At 38.1% G+C, this 6000-nt stretch overlaps 1 protein-coding gene across 3 annotated transcripts in view; it reads left to right on the forward strand.

The window, feature by feature from the left end:
• The window catches only part of RARB (retinoic acid receptor beta), a 280456-nt gene that overhangs the window by 181523 nt on the left and 92933 nt on the right, over window positions 1–6000 (forward strand). The gene's annotated exons all lie outside the window — the stretch shown is intronic.

Raw genomic sequence — 6000 nt, forward strand, 5'->3', positions numbered from 1 at the left:
GATTGTGCACATGCATTTCTTGTAACTAAAGCTTCTGTAGATTCAGACTTTCTTTACCCATCCAACAATCTTTAAAATTCCTTGAAAGAGCTTGGCCACAACCCTGTCTTTTGGTGTACCCTTTGACATATTTCATGCCCAAGATAGAATAGATGGACGCAGTAAGGGTGAGATCTCAAAGCCATTTGGCAAAGGACAGAACACACATACTTCTTCCCATGTCTCCATATGAAGTTAAGTAAGTCTGTTTTTCTAATAGTCTGATAACAATATGTGGAAGATCAGTGTCTCATGAATGAGAAGCCTGTTCTTGAGGATGCTTGCTCAAAACTGTGATTGGATTGAAAGAAGTGGTTTCTTGCAGTGTGATGACAAGGTCTGTGCAGAACTTTTCAGTCAGAAGAAGGGTCAAGATGCCCAAATGAAGAGGTTTTGGTCTAGTTTCTGCAAAACTAGTTTGATAGTTTTATAGATCTGTCAAGCCTGATATGCTGAGGGACCACCACATGCTTAGAGACCAGCTTTCATGTCCACCACTATATTTGGACTAAAGGTCCCGAAAGGGCAAAAAATCCATGATACTACACAAAGCCTATGGCAGTGTGCTAATTGCACACCAGCTCTGTAAGTTGTCTTTGATTGAAGCATGTGTGTCAGTTGTGATTCCCTGAACATGGACATTATATGTGTGGACATTCAATTCCTTCTGTGGTCCAATATGGGAGTCTTGCAATCTAAGGGTATGAGAATTTGCAGATCTAGTTAATCATGTGGGACTAGCTTAGTGAAGCAGCTTGGGACCATGCATATTTTTCTTTGTTGGCTTAAATTGCACTAGTCAAATAGAATTTGAGGAATGCACCAAAGAACAATTTGATAAGTATATTCTAGTAGAGTTTGAAAACCAGGAAACATCTTGTGAACATTTCAGACTGGATGTCATTGATGGTGCGATTGCTTGTTCTGAATGCAAATAAGGTCCAGCCCAGCCTGACTTTTCCTGAGATCTCATCTGTGTTTGAATGTTACATTGATATAACAATATAGGGGGAGGAAGCAGTTGCTCTTTTTTGAAAGAGTATTACTTGTCACAGCCCAGTTATTGTAGTATAAAAGGAATATACAGAATCCCTTACCTGCTCAACAGTAGTTGCACTATGATAACCTGAATGCTTGTAAAACTGACCCTGTTAGTAAAGTTTACTTTTCAGGCTACATCGATAAAATTACAGTGATAACAGTGTCCCTCAGAAGACATGTGCCCTCAGTTAATTCACACATTATTGATGGCACAGGTTCTACAAAAAAACCCAGACATCGATTTGCTAAATATACACCTCAGTTTCTGGGTAATTCTACCTCATTTACAGCATTTATTTACACAGGCTGTTCCCAAACAGAAAGCACATCTGCATGACAGAAACAAAGGTGTGAAAGTACAGTGCATTAGGGCAACAGGCAGAGTGGAGGTGTTGGCATGATGATCATCATTACCAGCAGATTTCAGGCAATGTCACCACATTGTCATTGCTGTCATTACCCCTGCTAGCCAGGTAGCAATGCCAACACATTTTCCAGTCACCCCTTCATTCTTCTTTCTAAGATACCCAGAGATAGGATAGTGGGCTGTTCTTTCAGTGTTTGATGTAGGTTTGGGAACTAGATGAGTGGGAACTGGATTCTCATTAATAAGCATGTCAAGCTGCCCTGCATGGGTCTATTGCAGTTTACATTCATGGCCCACCTGCTCTGGGCTTTATGCGACCAGAGCTCTGCTCAAGTGTGTTTCAGCCATCTCAGGCCTCTGCCATCCCTCAGTATGGGTTGTCCTTGTCACCAGTGCAGGAGCACAAGCCTTAAATGCTGCTTAAGTCTGACTTAAATGAAATAGGCCTTAGGGTAAGGTTAGTCTTTGTTAGGAAATATGTATATATTGAGCTGGAGTTCCAATCACTGCTTGGTAACTTTGGTCTTTTTCTAGAAGAAAGCCATCAGAGCTAACTTTTCATCAAGAGTTTAAGCTGCAATTAGTGAACCTGTAGAAGAAATACAGTTGTCCCTGTTTATACTCTGATTCTGATTACAGCTAGGGTGGTAAGATGCCTATGTTTGGAACTCCCATTTGTTCTGCATGTTCTCAGATTATTTATTTATACAGTCTCAGACACATTTCAGGATATCAAACCATCAGGAAATACTATCTTTTTCTTAAGTAACTTTCTTTTTTCTACCTCCTTAAAAAAGGCAGAAACAAAGTAGTTACTTGAACAGCCTTTTTGAATCTCTGTTTTAGTTTTAATGGAGCTCTGTGCTCTTTCACCTTCAGCCAACCAAAAGCATATTCAGTGTATAGGAAACTTTATTGTTAGTAGTAGTAGTAGTCTCTGCAGTTTAATATTCAGCATTTATACTTGCTCTTCTGCTCTTTCATACATCTTGATCCTGCTTACATTTTATAGATGTCCCAACCTTCATTCTCCCTGGATTATATAATGCAATGTGTCAGTGCCATGCATGGCACTCCAGTTACCTCAGCATTTACATTATAATTCTATGTTTTGAGGAATTTATAAGCTAACAGTAAAAATCTCTTTCTTGGCTAAACCTTGAAACAGCAGTTTCTAGTCATTTAAAAACAAAACAAAATGAAACAAACCTTTTTTTCCCTCACTTTTTTTTTCTGGCAACCATTTAGCAGCGATGTTTGCACTGCAGGATCCTCATAAACAGCAAGTGTAGATTGAGTATATAGCCAGTGTTTAATCTAATAATGTTCTTTTCTTTTTATATCCTTCAAAAATGCATGTTGTCTCCTCTTCATGCATGTGATGTCACTGCCTCTTTGCCAACCTTTCAGGAGCCTGCAGCCATCAGCTTTTGGGGCCTCAAAAAGGTGCAGTTTGCTCTCTCCTTTATTTGCAACGTGGATGAGTTTTACAGTGGTTTTTTGTTTGTTTGTCTGTTTTTTAAAAGTTATCCTTCTTTATCTCAAAAGATACTATCTACTTATGTGTCACAGAGCTACAAATCTATCACAATCCAAAAAGACATTGGCTATATAGGACTATGTAGAATATCAGGGCTATTACCAAAAGAAAGAAATTTTGGAAGGGATATTAAATCTCATGCCTTAATGCTTAAGTGATTTGCTGTTAGAGAATAGGCTATTAGAGGACCTGTGGATGAGTTATACTTTGCCAATCACTGGGGATTCCTGTATTTTCCTTAGAAATATCTAGTAGCAGTCACTCTTAGAAATGGATTGCTGAGCCAGATAAACTCCTGGTTTTATCATGTAGGGCAGTTCTCCCCTGGCTGCAGGCCAAAGGATTGTATGGATTCTAAGAAACATGGTTGTTTGCTCAAGTTTGTGGAGATTAATTATTTCTATATCCTTTAAATTAAACAATCAGCTTTAAAGGCATCTTTACAAATACATATCCACTGATTAAAACAGACAAAAAACCTTTATCAGTAAGTGATTTGCAAACTGGTTGTATGCCTGAGTTCTGGGTCTGGAGATGACTAACTCTGCTTTTCCCATCTAAAATAAAATACTGCTTTGCACTGAATTGTCTTTCACCAGTTGCTGCTATATTTCAGGCCTGAAATAACCCTTCTTAGTGCAAATTCCTGTTTCAGTCATTGCAAGCTGTGCATAGTAGTGTATAGCAGACTGAAGAAACCCCCTTTTTACTTAATTTCACTGTATTCATGTTTTTTCCATGTCATTTGTGCCATTTCATGCCAGTAATTTTACTGTTTTACTTTCTTCAGGGCAATTCTTGCTCACAGTTGGTACCCACTTCCTAGGACTACCTTACAGAGTTTTAAATATTCAGTCATTCTCTTGTGACCTAGCGATTTTCTTCCCCATAATTTTTTGACATCATTCATGTGCTCAAGACATGAAGAAAACATCCTTCAACACTAAAAACTACATGTCGTGAAGGGGGAATTCAGGTTTTCAGATTTTTCAGATTTGTATCACCAGTTGGGGGGAAGGAAAAAAAAACTGCCAAGGCAGGCAAGTACTGTTTCATATTAACATCTATCGTCAATGAAGAGGTAAAAAATCAAAGCCCCTGTGTGTGAGGCAGGGTTAGTGAACTGCCAGTGATTCTCCCAGCAACTGACACAAAGGAATCTGTGAGTATCAAAGCTGAAGCAGCAAGCTTAGTGTCAGCTCTTGCCTAGGGAGTAGAAGAAAACATCACTTTGTCTCTGCTTTCACTGCTTAAACACACACATCATTCACTAGTAACCATTTACTCTGCTGTCAAAACTGTTTCAAGAGAGTGCTACATTTGATTAATAGTAAAATGCATGCAAAAGAAAAAAAAGTCTGCTTCCCCTGAGGTACTTAGTTGGGGAGAATTTCTGCATGCACTTCTTAATTTTTCCATGCTATAAATATGCCTGTAATGTTCCAGAAGTGCTCTGTTGCTTCTAGTAAAGTCATTTTTATTAGAGAGCCTGGTGCACTCATCCTAATTCTAGTTAATGCTCTCTCTCTCTCAGTGAAGCACATTATGGCATCCTCAGCCTCTTGTACTAACAAAAAAGTGACCAGCACTACCATGTGTGCAGTACATGATTCATAGTGCTGCTTTCTGAATTGTCCAGTGGGTAATTGCAGTACAAAAACCAGAGAAACAGATGTAGACCCTAAACCTTGGCTGTAAATTTTTGTTTTATGATTATGGGTTTCAAATGTGCTATGTCACACTGACAAATATACAGTAACACCAGAGGAAATAGATTTCTGACTTGAACTTGTGCTTTTTATTTCATTTATAGCTAGGAATATGTTTATTGTAAAGTTTCTGCTATCACAGTCTGAGAGAAAACAGATCAAAGCACTGATGTGAAACCACAATTTCTTTGCATGGAGAAAGTCAAAGATATTGGAGAGCTGTTGCCTCCTCACTACTCTATGGGTGCTGGATAGGCATTTTAAATATGTGGCAATACTTAAGCTTTGGTTGCATTTGAACTAGAGGACTATTAGTTAGCACAATAATTATGATTAGTTCTGATCTAAATTAGAGAATGCTCCCCATTTTATGAATGTAGCTTTTCCTGATACTCTGTTGAAGAAAAACAAGTGTTGTGCTATTTCAAAGTGAAATAAGAGATGCATTGGTTACTGTGTTGTAGAGATAGTTGTGAGCAAACCATTAGGCTATTTGAGGAATTTTTAAATTATGTACGCATTTAGTAATAAATATAAGCATCAGTGCAACTATTATTTGTAACACAGCATGATGAGGTACCTGGCTCATTTGCATACAGAGAGAAAAAGCAGTCTTTTTCCAATTCATACACATTTTAGTGGCACTTCCCGACATTTACTTTCAGAAGTTGCCACTCTACATTTTGAGGTACAACCGACAGGTATTATTTTTGAATATTGTATTATAAGACTGCTAATAGGATGAACATAACTGTATTTCTGTTTGTCTGATTCTGTTTACTTTTAACTCACATATGCAACATGTTTTTCTTGGCATAAGCTTGAACTGTTCCAAGAACTCTGGTCCGCACAAAAAGCTGTTTTCTCCCTAAATTGGAGACTGAAAAAAACATACTGTGTTTCGTGTCATCCTTTCCAGTTATTTTTGTGGTGATACATTACGTATTCCAAATTTCTCGTGCATCCTGTGTCGTCTGGTTAGAAAATAACTGTCTGTTAATTTAGCTTTGCTATTCCAAACAAAACTGTAGCAACGTAGCCAGCCAAGATTTAAAAAAAAAAAAAAAGTTTAGCCACTTTTCCACTTGGCTATTTTAATGCAACAAACACTGTTTTGCTGTGCTGAAATAGTTTAAACAAGCCTTCCCTGAAGTATGGCTTTTTCAGTAAGCGTATGCTGTGCATAAATTTTAGATTAGAGAGTGTCAGGGGCTTCTTCAACTGCAGTAGTTCAGGCTGGGGGAGGACACCCCAAAGGGCTGAGAAAGTCCTTAAAAAGTCCTTTAAAAAGACGCTGTTAAACT

Source organism: Geospiza fortis, unplaced genomic scaffold (genome assembly GCF_000277835.1).
Source record: "Geospiza fortis unplaced genomic scaffold, GeoFor_1.0 scaffold231, whole genome shotgun sequence".
In the NCBI taxonomy this organism is placed as follows: Eukaryota; Metazoa; Chordata; class Aves; order Passeriformes; family Thraupidae; genus Geospiza; species Geospiza fortis.